Consider the following 14,887-nt stretch of genomic DNA (forward strand, 5'->3'; position numbering starts at 1 on the left):
GAGGATCTTTAGGCCTCTTTTGTGTAAGCTGGGTGTAAACAAATTTCAAAACTTTTTGACCCGCATCTTGTAAGGGCAAGTTCACACCTGAGGGTGACTACCCACTAGCGTTTTTTTTTCCGCAACGAATTCGCTGCGTTTTTTTTTTCCAGATGCCTATGGGACTTCCTAATGTTAAAAAGGCAACGTGACGCAACGCAACTTTGTGTTTTTAACATTTTTTAAGTCCCATTGACAATTGGAAGAAAAAAACGCAGCCAATTCGCAGCGGAAAAAAAATGCTAGTGGGTAGTCACCCTGAATTAGGACTTTTAGTTAAAATTCCGTCTTTTTTCTGTTTTTGAAGCAAAGAAATGGAAATAAACATTTCCTTTTTGCCCCATTGATTTAACTGGGTTTTAAAAAATATGAAATGCTTTCAGTTTGTTTGTGTTCTCTTATGGTTCCTTATCTTTACCAGAATAAATAGCGCCGCAGAGTGTGTTATTTGTTGTGGTTAAAAAAAACAGAACCCTGACAGAACGGAAACAAACTGAAAGCATTCTGTAATTTCTTTAAAAACCCATTGAAATCAATGAGGAAGAAAATGCAAATATTAATTTCCGTTTTAAGCCCTTGAGAGTGTTTTAGTCCTAAAGGACCAGGCACCTTTTAGGGATTTTACCCATGGGGTGGTTTTTTTACTGCCCTATGGCCGCCTGCACACGAGCGTTCCGGATTCCACTCGCGGATTTTCACGCGCGTATGGTACCTAAATGTGCTTGCGGATAGGTGCGGATGCGTGAAAAATCACGCGCGGATATACGCGGATGTGTTGCGGAAAAAAACGCGCAGAAAAATCCGGAAGACACCCCTTATTGTAAACCCAACCCCTAGAGAACTGCCCATTCCCTGGAAAACAGCTTAAAAACCAACACCCAGAGTCCGTTCTGTCCCTCTTGCTTGTGTGAGCACCGTTAAATTATTCTGGCAACATGCTTTCACCCGGTGAGCAGATGTCTTTGTGGGCATGGTTGATCCATGTAACTTTTTTCGGACGTACTGCGGTAACGGAGGAGGAAGAGCCCCCCAGGAAAAAAAGGAGGTACTGGGTGCACCCTGGCTGGTGTCTGCTGGCTGCTCTCTGGTAGATGAGGGGACTGAAAGGACAGATCTGCAGTTGAAATGTGCCTGTGAAGCTCTGTGCTGTGTGCTGGGACGCCTCCTACCATGCCTACTTCCTGTAGTCATAGCAACCAGTGACTCCATCCGCAGCTGCACTCCGGATGTACTGCGTGAAAAAACGCACCCATTCACTTGTATTGGAGGCTTCACGCGCATGATCCGACCAAAATTAGAACAGGTCGCAGATTTTTTCACTCGCGTGAAAAAATGCGATACACATCCGTCCGTCTGGGGACAACTGCGGATCCTCATAGGAGTATATTGGCTGCGGTCTGGGGCGGATTATGTGCCTAAAATCACGCGCTTGAAATTCTGCTCGTGTGCAGGCACCCTATTTCTTTTACTTCCGCTACCAAAATTATTTTTGCAGCATTCTTTTTCTCAAGACTTATTGGCTATTTTTAACTACTTTTATTAGGGGTAAAAGATTTTTTTACCTTATGGCTGTTATAGCTGGGCTCCTCAGATTGTTTCAGACATTTTGATATATAACTTGTATAGTCACGGATTACGTGGCACATATGGGGACAGTTTAGCGTGGGTCGTTTTCTTATATATATATATATATATATATATATATATATATAATTCTGTAATTTGTTTTACTTAGATAGTAAAAAAAAAGTTAGTACATAAATATGTCCTTCATGATGTCATATAAGATCTCTGGGGGTCATTTACTTTGTCTTCTTTTTTATTACACACCTTTCTACCATAGCTGGTGCATCTATAGGAGGCTCAGTTACAAGGGAAAACATCCCCTAGCGAGACAGTAGTGACTAAGCAGAGCTAATCTGGGTCTGCTAAGACCCTGCAGCTCTGTTTTGGCAGGGAGCACCCAGCAGTCATATGAACACTGAATCGAATAGTGGAAATGGCACTTCTACTGTCTCTATTTACTATGTAATGCTCATGGAGTGCTATGTAGTCTTCAAGAGAGAAGGCAGAAGTGGTTAAAAAACACTTCTGCCTTCTCTTCCGGGTCCTCAGCTGTCAGTAACAGCCGAGGACCTGATCTGCTCCTGCTAAGACCCTGCAGCTATGTCTTGGCAGGGAGCACCCAGCTGTCATATGAGCACTGAATCGAATAGTGGAAATGGCACTTGTCTCTATTTATTATGTAATGCTCATGAAGTGCTATGTAGTCTTCAAGAGAGAAGGCAGAAGCGGTTAAAAAACACTTCTGCCTTCTCTTCCGGGTCCTCAGCTGTCAGTCACAGCCGAGGACCTGATCTGCTCCTACTATATTGTTTGAGCAGGAACTTTAATCCTGCACAGTATTTGTACCATCAGCTAAAATTAAAGCCCTGGACCAAACACCATAAGTTTATAGCACTTGGTCCTTATCGGGTTAATTAAATTTCTCTGCTCCAAAAACAGAACCAAGAGACAGAATTATTGCTAAAAGTCCTAACGCAGATGTGAATATCACCTAACTGGTGTAATTAAACTGGAATCTTTCATGGCTTCTTATATGCTACACTAATACTTTCGGCATGGAGGTCCATGACTCCTTGCTTCTCTACCTTTCATTTACGTTGATTTCATGGGGTATTTCTGTTATTTTTATTCCCTGGGAAATCTCGTGAAGCAATGTCCCCCACTGCAAATTCATCGAGGCCTAGAACAAGTAAAATAATTTACACATAACACTCCGCGGAGACAGATTAGCTGTATTGTTGTTCAGAGCGTCAATGCTATGGTAAAGCAAATACAGTGATTTAACCCATAAAGCGAGAGACTTGTGGGGGCTACGGAGCTGCAGGCTTTGGAGCTTAGCAGTGTTGAACGTTGCAGCCAATGCCCAGCGAGAGATAAACTGTACACGGCCATTTTCTTAATTACAGGGATAAAAAATGCATTTATGAAGTGTTTAAAAATGAAGTGATTACATATAAGTGTCCAGCTATGATTAGAATAAAGTTACAGCTATTAAACAGAGAGAGATGTTTATGAAGGCCCCATGTGGTAATAAAGTGGGGGAGGGTGAAGTATATAGTGGGAAGTAATTTTATTGGATCAACATATAGCAGAAAATCCTTGTTCTTTGCTTTGTGTGATGAATTGATGATAAACAAGGTTTTTCAGCATACAGAATATCTTGCACTGAACTAAGGGCCCTTTTTAGATGAGCCGATTTATCATTTGAATGAGCGAGTGATGTCATTGTGACCTCATTCGTTCGTGCATTCTGTTTATACAAGCAGATGCATCGTTGTCTCGTTCAAATGAGAAATCGTTCAGAATCGTTCAGCCCTTCACATTCGTTGTATAAGTGAATGAGAGGGACTAAATGAGCGTCGTTTAAACGGAATGATAAGGGAATGAGTCAACAATGGTTTTTATGCCTGCATAAAATGAACAATGAATGAAAAAGGAATGTCATTTGTTGTTTAGTCATTGGTTGTGTTTAGACTTAAGCATGAAATTCTAATAGAGCTACACTATAGGGTGAAGTTGTGTCCACCAAAAAAACATTTTCTAAGAAACAATGCCCATCAGGGGCAAGAAAAACAACTAACTGCCTCTCTGTGAGCCCCTCAAGTATCCATAGGTTATGTCGCACATTTCCTGGTCATACTGACCCTTTACATAGAAATAAACCCATTCTGATAAGTTTTTGGAACATGTTCATTTTACCTTTTCCACTTCCCATTGCAGAATCCCTTATATTAAGGAACCAGTGGAGATCCCGGACATTAAGGAGGAATGAGATCATAATCATCGGTGGGTCCTTCCTTAATATCCTGCCAAGATTTTCCTGTGAAGGCAATTGACAGTTCTTCCCTTAGGCTATAACTAGTAATAGCCTGCTGATTGGATCTGGATGGTGACCAGTAATTCGCTGGTTACTGGGGGAAAAATGTTGTTCTACCCAGTTACAGGTAGGTCAATTATCCATGTGACCCACCTTTTCCTTTCCTACAAAAAGCTCGGGAGGCAATGCGGTAGCTTGCCATCTCCCAATTCCAGCTCAGCTAGTCCTGCGGTCCCTGCCTTCCACCATATTTCTTGTCATCTCTGTTCTGGTTTATTTTCTGCATGTCACGCGGTACGTGAGAATCGTGCGGTTCTCGTTCATCGTTCACTTTTAGTTGGCATAAAAATCATCACCGGCTTGTGCGCTTCTCATGTAGTTTAAACACTGATTGTTCATTGTTTCACATAGGAATGTGTAACACGGAAAGTGACCTGCACAATTCCCAACAGGCTGCACAAGCGCAGACGAGCTAGTGATGACGTCATCAGCTCGTTCGCTCAGGCAAATGAGAATCGGGCATATCTCTTTATGTCTAAAAGGAGTTTAACTGAGCTTTAATAGAGATGGATGTGGCTTCTTTTTATCCACAAGTCCAGTGTCCACGTGTCCTATGTATTAATATGAGCTAGGTGTTTATTATTAGCCATTTAGCTGGTATGATTTATCACCAGGACATGAGATTATAAATCATACTAGCTACATGGTCCCTTTAAATATTAACAGGGATGGACACAGACAACTGCAAAAAAAACACATGTGGGCTCCCTACTACCAACATACGAGCAATTTACATCTTGTAATATTTTAGATAATTATTATAAAAGCATTTTTGCAGTTTTTTTTTAAATGGGTTGTGAGAAGCATAATGGTAGCATTCCTCATGATTTAGGGGTTTCTGGTTATATCCCTGGTTGACTCGCATAGTGAAGGGGTTAAAAGGGTTTTTCCACTACAAATTTACAGCTGGGCATGGCATAAAAGAGTTAAAACTCATCTCTCATCCTGAACTCCTGGCATCATAGTACTCAGGATGTGAGCGCTGATACCAGTAAAATGGTCCGTGGCTCTGCAGTCTGATTGGCTGCAGCTGTCACTTGACTTCCATCAAACAGACATACCGGGTTCATCAATAGAGCTGCTCAGCTATTTCCTAGGGGGCTGAAGAGACGAATTACCTCTTTTGTTATTTATACCATGCCTAGCTGTTAAAAAAATGTTATAGTGGTAAAATCCCTTTAATATTGACATTCCTGGTGATTTGGGTCATTGAAAGGATTAAAAGGGGGTTTTCAAGGGAATACTGTTGATGAGCTATGCTCAGTCAGATAGTTAAATACCATGTTGGTGGAACATTGACTGAGTTATTAGTATATAGTGACATAGTAATTTTGGTAGTTAGTGAAAGAAAAAAGACAAAAGTCCATCTTCAACAGTTCAACCTAAATTTCTACAGTGTTGGTGTGGAGAAAGAAAACCGAGCCACATGAGGTAGTTGTCTATTGACCTTAAAGGGGTATTCCCATCTAGGCTTCTTAGAGGCAGGATGGGAAACCGCTGCTATACTACAAAAACAGCTGAGGGCTTCAATGCAGCCCTGTTTTTGTACCTCCAATTGAAGTAAATAGAAGCTATAATTTGGGACGTTATGTAAAAAGCATAGTGCTCTGTGCTATACTTTTTCCATAGTTCTCATTCACTTCACTAAGAGCTACACGAACAGCACTGTGCTGAAACGCTCGGCTGTTTCCAACATTTGGTCGGAAGCAAAGGACTGGGTTTTCCTGTGTCGGCGATGAAAACCAATATGGGAACGCCCCTTTAAATCATATATGAGGTTTCAGATGACTTTTCAGAATAAGCTGCTGTAAAGGGGTGTAACCGTAACGTTATTTGTTATTTCAGCATGGTGTGACATTTGGGTAATTGTACCTTTAATAGAGATCATAGAGCTTGGAGGACTAAAGCATATAGCAGGGGTCATTTGATATGTCCTCTAATCTCCTGTAATCTCAGGTCGGGCGGAGAGGATATTGAGCGTACTTCAGTGAGAGAAGGAAGCAAATGCAGCAGTTCTGCAGCAGAACGCAGTCTGGATCCAACAGGTGAGCAGCGGCAAATGTGCCTACAGGCATAAAAGAGGAGGAAATGCCCCGACTGTGTTTTGTTTTCAAACAGTCACACCCCAGGTTCTCTGGATATCGGCTTGTGATGGTCGGTACCTGGCTTGATTATGTCAGTTACTAAAAAGCACTAGTGAACTTGGACTATTTGAGTATCCAGATTGCAATATACAGTAATGAAGGCAGTTGTTCTAAACGACTTAAAACTTTGGTTACACTCACACTGCTAAAGGACTGTTTTTTGGGGGTTTTTTGTTCACAAGATTGTAGCTGGAAATGGACTTATAATTATTGCTGACATATAATCATTGCATAGACTAAGAAATTGTTGTACGACCGGAATGGCCAGAAAGTTGTTAATAAACCATTCAAGTAAGGCTATCTGATGACTATTCCCACACAGAGAACAGCCCTGCAACCCTTGAGCTCCCATAATGTCCTGGGCACAGCCACTAGCCCTAACATACCAGCACACACACGAGCAGCCAGCGGTCACATGTGGGGCTTGGAACAATCCACATGGTCAAATGAATTTATGCCCAGGGAACGAGTATTCTACACCAGGGTGGTGTGCCCTTGTGGGGTCTGAGTGACAATTGTTAGCCATTCAGATAACCAAGCAGCCCTGCCACTCCAGATTGATGGTCCTGACCAGTCCCTCGAAAGGATGCATTACACTTCCATCTCCTCTGTCAACGAGCCGTCTGAGGGACCAGTTGGGGCTGCTGCCACTCATCCCCACACTCCCCTCTGGATTTCCAATCAGTTGGGTGGTTGTGGGACAAGAAATGTGTTTAGCAACTGAGTCACCTATGAAAAGCCCCCTACTCAGGGCAATTGTTGAATAAATATCCTGTGACATATTAATGTTTTTGTTCATGGTTCTGTAATGTTATAGTGTTCAACAGAGGCGTAACTTGAAGCTTTTGGGCCCCAATGCAAAACCTGTAACAGGGTCCCCAACTATAATTGTTTATTCATAGTACTGGGCTCCCTATATGGAGAAGAGAGGCCTTATGGGCCCCTTAAGTCTCCTGGGCCTGGGTGCAACCGCATCCCCTATAGTTACCCCCTGGTGTTCAACCTTTGGTGCCTTGCCCAGGAATGAGCAATGTTAAAGTTTGGGGGGATCTAAGGAGGTGTAGCCATGTTGTTATTTGTTATTTCAGCATGGTGTGATATTTGGGTAATTGTATCTTTTAATATTGATCATAGAGCTTGGAGGACTGAAGCAGGGGTCTAAAGGACTAAAGAAGTATGTCCACTCTTCCTCTATTCTCCTGTAACCTCTGGTTGGTTTCCAAGCAGAGAGGAGATTGAGCAGGCATCAGTGACAACATCATAAAATAATGGAACTCAATGTAGTTGTCTTGCAGCTCACAAGTAGCTGTGACTGAAATCTTCAAGATTCATGAACGCAAGAAGTACAAACTCACTTAATTTCCTGTGATCCATGGGTTGCAGCAACATGCGAGCTGCAGTGTGACTGTATTGTCTTCCATTACCTTAAAATGTCATAGGGCTACACTGCATCAAAGTTGCAGTTTAGTCCTATCGTAACTCTGCCACCGTGCTGTGGCTAGTTGAAGGATGTTGGGCCCCCTAACAAAGAAAATAAAAAAAAACCCACAGAGACAGATTTACCAAGGAGGAGTCTATGGTGCTTTTTCTGCCAGCCCTAGAGCAATTTTCTTTACCTCCCGACAACTAATTGCTGAAGGCTTTGTGCGCAAAGAAGTAATGGTGGACGGTGGCACTCCCAGAACAATTGTTTGGTTGGTTTGATTTCCTAAGTAATGGACCCCAGCCAATCAAGTATTGATGACCTACTGCTACAATAGGTCATCAATAGTATTTGCCAGGAAAACTCCTTGAAAGGCTTCTTGCACATGATTTTGCTGTATGCATGAGGCTTAGAATAGTAGGAAGTGTAGATGTCTCTTATTTGAATTCTATTTAAATATTTCTATACAACCCCTTTAATAAGGTTGATAGAAATGTATTTTGATTGGCTGCTGATAAGTAAAGCTACATTCACATCTTGATAATGAATATGGTTTAATTCTTTTTTTAAAATCCATCTCTCTGTTTAAAATGGACTTGCGAAAACATAAATGCCTAAAAACATTGCTCTTCCGAAAATGCCAAAACATAAAATATTAAAATCAGTGGTTCAAGCTGTATATTTTAGAGGCATTTTCCCAAAATGTTTTCTATTAGTGACTTTTATTTAGTTTTCGTTTCTGACAGTTAAAGATTTGACTTGCGTTTTCCTGACAATTTACTGTCAGACACAGGTGGTGTTCTTCTCCTAGAAGTTTTCAATATAGCATCTGCCAAGGCAGAACAACTGCAACGGCACAATTGCTGTCCCAAGTAGTGCAGATTAATCCTCCTCCACTATGTAGAACAAATACATCCCCAATCTTTATTACAGACGTTATTGAGTTTGTGAGAATATCTGTTGAGATAATGACTTCATTTTCTGAGCACAAAGCTCTAGGAAATTGGTGTGGTATTCACAGATGGACCAAAGTAGAAGGCTATCTGCTCTGTGTTGTCTTATTGTCTCTCCACAGTCTGTGGGATTTTGGCTAGATTGTTAGCAGGCACTGGATGAGGTTTGCTTAAGGTTGCGGGTCAGGATCCCCTTGCATTGTATAAGATATTAGGTCCAAATTGGGGTTCCATTCATTAATAATGATCACAATAAGATTAAATCATTCTAGAAAATCTCATAAAATCCTCTAAATACGCTCCAGTGACTCCTTCTAAACCCCAAACATTCCGATTTGGACAGAGAAGAAAATTGGTTTCTTTGGGGGTTTAATGCCCCCTTTTAAAAGACACCTTCAAAGTTTTTCATGCATGATATGTGAAATGCTTATAATGGCTGCACTGGAAATCCGGGGGTCTTCAACTTGTGATATTTCTTGGGAATATTAAGCATAGGAATTAGCTGTGTCCAGCTGGTGAAAGTTAAAGAATAGAGCTAGGCTTGTTTGTATCTTCAGAATGACAGGGGATTAAGGGTTTGTAAAACAAGGCTGTGGGCTTTCATTGGCCTGTAATACTTGTAATCCTTGCAGGTAATTTCACGCAGTTTGCCTCCGTTCCATAAAAGGGTCAAATTGGGGAAAAAAATGACTTAGGCAAAAAAAAGCTTCATTCATTAACAGTAATAATAAGACTGATACTAGAACTGAGGGCAGACTGAGGCAGAAAAAATGATATTGACAAAAAGATCTTCCCTAAAGTTTTGTATTATTTAAAGTAAACCGCGGGCTGATCAGAAGAGCAGCATGGGTCCTGAAAGAGCAAGGCAGAATGAAGATATCTGCTGCTTGGTGTAAGTTGCAATCAATACCATAGACTTCATTTAGATTCATAGGAGAACAAGATTACCTTCAATATATCACTTTGCGATTGGAAAACAATCGAAAATACATCAACTCCCTGGGATGATTGCTTCAGATGGTGGAAGAGTTCTGGGAAGGAATAAAGATTAAAAATAAGCGTTCTCTATTCTCTCAACCATAGGAGCAATGATCACAAAGTTTCAGGTTAATAGCTATGCCTAGTAAGCGAAATCTATTGATTGACTCATATTAATATGGTTTAGTATTTCAGCCGCACTCATTGCCTGTAATGATTGGTGTTGCCTGTTGGATTTTTTTTTTAATCTATTTTACAAAACACAATAAATGTTTTACTGGATCTTTAGCAAAGTTTTCACCCAATTTCATTATCACCACTCAGCTTTGTATAGCATTATGAAGTGTCACAATCCTCCATTGCCTTGAATTTATACTGTTTAATGTGGATCAGTTGTCCCAGCATTCACTTTGCTATTGTCATTGCAGTTAAAGGGAATGTGAAATCAGAAGATGACCTATTGTTTAAATCAAGTTTTTATGTTAAAATCTTTTTAGAGAATTTTTGGTGATTGTTTTGTATTTTTCCATTTCATTATCATTTACTAAGAACAAATCCTGAGATCTTGCAGTTTTCACACTGAGCACTGAGCCGTAGAATACTCTGACACTCCCTGTAGAGATCATTTCTCAGTATTCCTCGCATTATGATCACAGGTAGGGTTACAATCAGAGATAAGCGAGCACCTAAATGCTCGGGTCCGCGTTATTCGAGTTGACCTTTTCGTAAAATTCGAGAGCTCTACTTGAGTAACGAACCCCATTGGCTACAATGGGAGACTTGAGCATTTTTGTATGTGGGACGCCGGGTGCCGAGCTTTTCTTTTTTCTTGGTTCGCCCCCCCCCTTCTCTCTCTCTCTCCCCTGCCTGCCAGACAAAAAATTTGCTATTGACGCGCGCTGCGGCGGGGAGGGGCCAAAACAGGCACGTCACAGTGGGGAGGAGCCAAAAACTGGGGCAGGGTCAAACACGACTTGATGCTGGTCCGAGTAACGAGCACCATCGAGTACGCTAACACTCGAACGAGCATCAAGCTCGACAGAGTACGTTCGCTTAACTCTAGTTACAATGAAAGTAACACCTATGTAGACATAGCATAAGATCACCCCATTAACCATAGGTGATGGTTGCAGATCACCAGTCCAGGTGGCTGCTGTAAGATACATCTCCTAATGCTGTTAACTATAGCTTAGGCAAAATGATCGTCCCCATAAGCATCTACAATTAAATGTTAGAAATCTACAAGAAGAGAATAAAAACATATTAGAAAAAAATAAAATATTTTGCTGTCTGCTTTTAAGTAGTAAAACAATATCGGTAATACGTTCAAAGAACTCACCCCCTTCCCCACACACGCAATTTCTTTTTCAATACAATGTGTCAAAATGGATGAACAAATAGCCATTTTGCATGGATTTCTATGAAACTGTCATTAACTGCAAGATAACATAGCAAATTGTATAAACTATTAACCCTGCCTGATGCTGGGTGTTAGGCAGGCAGATATGGATCCACCTTGTCAAACACCGGTTTGACTTTGGGCTATATGGAGGAGAGAGCACATGAAGAACCCTGGTTTTCACCCTTGACCCCTTCAAATGAGATAGGCTGTGCTGCTGTGTCTCCAAATCATTACTCATCCAGATAGTCCTATTTAGTGGCTGCTAATACCGCACTGGACAGAGTTGCGCATGGTACCTGATGGTCTGAAAAGGAGTCTTGCAGTAATACACAGAGCCAAAATCAGGGAGCACAGAAGTCAGAGTCAGGCAAGGGTCAGAACCAGAATATACAGAAATGGGGGGTTTGTCAGAAATGGTGACAGCAGACCACTTACTTGGGCATCCTCCTTAGGGTGGTTGGATGCCTTAAAGGGGTTGTCCCGCGAAAGCAAGTGGGGTTCAGCACTTCTGTATGGCCATATTAATGCACTTTGTAATGTACATCGTGCATTAATTATGAGCCATACAGAAGTTATTCACTTACCTGCTCCGTTGCTAGCATCCCCGTCGCCATGGTGCCGTCTAATTTCAGCGTCTAATCGCCCGATTAGACGCGCTTGCGCAGTCCAGTCTTCTCCCTGGTGAATGGGGCCGCTCGTGCCGGAGAGCTGGTCCTCGTAGCTCCGCCCCGTCACGTGTGCCGATTCCAGCCAATCAGGAGGCTGGAATCGGCAATGGACCGCACAGAGCCCACGGTGCACCATGGGAGAAGACCCGCGGTACATCGAGGGTGAAGATCCCGGCGGCCATCTTGCTAAGGTAAGAAAGAAGTCGCCGCAGAGCGGGGATTCGGGTAAGTACTAAACTGTTTTTTTTTTTTAACCCATCCATTGTGTTTGTCTCGCGCCGAACGGGGGGCCTATTGAAAAAAAAACAAAAAAACGTTTTGGCGCGGGACAACCCCTTTAATGTAGCAGGAATGGTATTGGTGGGGGATAGGTTTAGGGAGCACACACTGTTCCTTTAAGAAAAGGAGCAAAAGCACGCACAAACACTACAGATGTAGAGGACAGACCATAGTATGCAGGAGGCCGGCGCTTGGTAACAGGTGCGGCAGGGAAGTGGTGCCGATCTGCCATGACAGTGAGTCTGCTCCATACATAACGGGTGCCAGCTGTGTTATACAGCTGCCACGTTCATGCAATAGCTGGTATCAGAGATAACTCCGATCCCAGCTGTTTAACTTGTCATGTCATTGTCAATAATGACCGCGGCATCTGAACAGTTAGACAGAGGGAGCGTTAACAATGGCCTCCAGACCTTCAAAATATGGACACCTATCTATGAATAATAGATAATTGGTATCGCCATGTGTATGGTATGCTACATGTGCTTTTTCTGTGTACTGCGTATTATGTTAATTATGTTATACACCCATGTGAATGAGTGAATGGGGTTTGTTAAAAGCCCATTCACTTACATTGTGCTGTAATTTGTTGTGGAATTTGGGCTCACACACTGCTACTAAAATTTTGCAATTCTATAATTCCACTGTGTATGAACTCATCCTAGGGGGCTGTTTCACACACAGCATTTTGGGGAAAAACGCTACTACAGATTTTCATGACATTTTACGAGCCAAATCCAGATATGGATCCACCAGGAGGGAGAAGTAGAAGTCTTCTCTTTATATTCCCCATTCCTTTTAAATCAACTTCTCATTTTGGATCAAAAGCTGCACCAAAAACTGTAGTGGTACTTTTCCAAAGCACCGCATGTGAAATCATCCTTTTAGGCTGCATGCACACAAGCATGTATTTTGGCCTGTCATGCTCAGGAAACCCATTAAAAAGTTTGCTAAGGAGCCTAGGCTTTCCTTACTTATGCCCAGGGGCGTAACTATAGGGGATGCAGGGGATGCGGTTGCACCCGGGCCCAGGAGTCCTAGGGGGCTCATAAGGCCACTCTTCTCCATACAGGGATTGCAGTACTATAAATAAAGCTTTATATTTGGGGGCTCCATTACAGATTTTGCATTGAGGCCCAGAAGCGTCAACATATGCCTCTTCTTATGCTCGTGGCTGTACCCACTGATTTCACTAGACCAATTATTTATCTACTGTATATAGTCAATTCCCGATTCTCTGCCAATGGCAGATTTCAATAAGGAGATAAGGATCCGCAGTTTGTTTTTTTATCAGTCAGCTAAACCACCGCCAGAGGTATCTGGTAATGACTAAAGGCCCAATTAGACAGGACGAACGTTGGGCAAACGATGTCCGACACTCACCCCCACAAGTACCCGCTCACGTGCTGTTATACAGGAGTGAGTATCATTGATTTACAGCGGGGCAGCTGCAGGAGATTTCTCTCCTCGCTCTCCCCCGCCCCTCTGCAGTCACTTAACAGAGCGGCTGTTCAGTAGTGAACAGCTGCTATTTACACTCATCGTTTCAGAATTTTAAGGTGCATAAAATCCTGAACAATGATCGTTCAGTGTAAATAGCAGCCATTCAGTACTGAACGGCAGCTATGTTAAGTGAATGGAGAGGGGCGGGAGAGAGCGAGGAGAGAAATTTTCTGCAGTCTTCCTGCTGTGAAGCAACGATACTCGCTCCTGTGCAAAAGCACGTGAGACGGTACTTGCGCAGACAAGTGTCGGACATCGATTGCCCAACATTCGTCCCGTCTAAATGGCCTTTACTCCTCCCTCTCTATTCAGAGCACAAAGACAATCAGCCATTGCAAGCTTGCATGGGGAGGGTGGGCTTACAGTTATCTAATGTGTTTGGCCAGCCTAAGAAACTACATCTTGTTAGATATATTAGGTCTCATGGGGCAAATATCTCAATTTACTGGCCAAAAAAGCCTAAAAAATTATATTTGCAGCTCTAAAAAAAAAATCTCCTGTTTTGAGTGATCTGCAATTTGTGCTGTTGTTACTGGCCATTTTCTTTAGTGATGACATCATGAGTTGAGAAAGTAACGGGAACTTTCCTTAATATTTTGTGCTTCAATTTCACTGCATTTTAAAGATCACAATCAGTGAAAACAAAATAATCTTCTGTGAGCTAACACATCAGTACAACAAATTTCTTTCCTTTTCTGATAGTTTGCTACATTGTATCAGTGTAGACTAATTGTATCAGCTTGGTGTCTTGGCTATTTAGATTAGATATTTCCCTACATATACTTTTACTCACTTGTATTCAGGCATTACAATCACTTTTACCTCCACCATAATGCAAAAAGATCACTGAAATAGGCTTCAAATTCATACAACGGACCGAACCTGCAGAGAGGGAAACTGGTGAAAAATGCATGATACAAGTAATACAGTGGTTGGTCAAGTTACAATGGCCTCAGGATACAATATTTTCAACATAAATTGCTTTTTCACGGCCATTGTAACATGAAATCATACAATGTCACAGGCAGTCCAGATTTGCACCGCATGCACTTTGCTGGAAAATCCAGCTAATCAGCATTGCCTGATTTTCACTGGTCAAACCCCGGTATCACTAAAGTGTAGGCTCTAATTGTCTCGTAGCGCCTCTCTACAGTATAGTGTGGAACTACATGTTTTGTGCTGCTCTTTACCTATGCGAGGATGGCTTCCACCTGCCCGCCTCTGGTCACATGAAGAGGCCTGCGCTGGGGATAATCATAATAAACCTGGCATCAGATATTCCAAGCTTAGTAAATTTCCCTTATAGTGTCTTAGACTTCCAATAAATACTAATACCCAGTGTGCATCAGCTAAGTGGTGCAGCCATCTTTGTTTGTCCAGGCCCGGAGTTTCACTTTAATTGCTCTGGAGAAATAAATGCAGCACTCTGACTGATTGCTATAGAATTTTCTGCTAGCTTTGAAGTCCAATGATGAGCTTAAAGCTAAGGTTAGGGCTCCTTTACATGTGTGTATTTGCACGCAATACGCAGAGAATAGAACCCATTGATTTCAAT

The sequence above is a fragment of the Eleutherodactylus coqui genome, chromosome 4 (assembly GCF_035609145.1).
Source record: "Eleutherodactylus coqui strain aEleCoq1 chromosome 4, aEleCoq1.hap1, whole genome shotgun sequence".
Taxonomy (NCBI): Eukaryota; Metazoa; Chordata; class Amphibia; order Anura; family Eleutherodactylidae; genus Eleutherodactylus; species Eleutherodactylus coqui.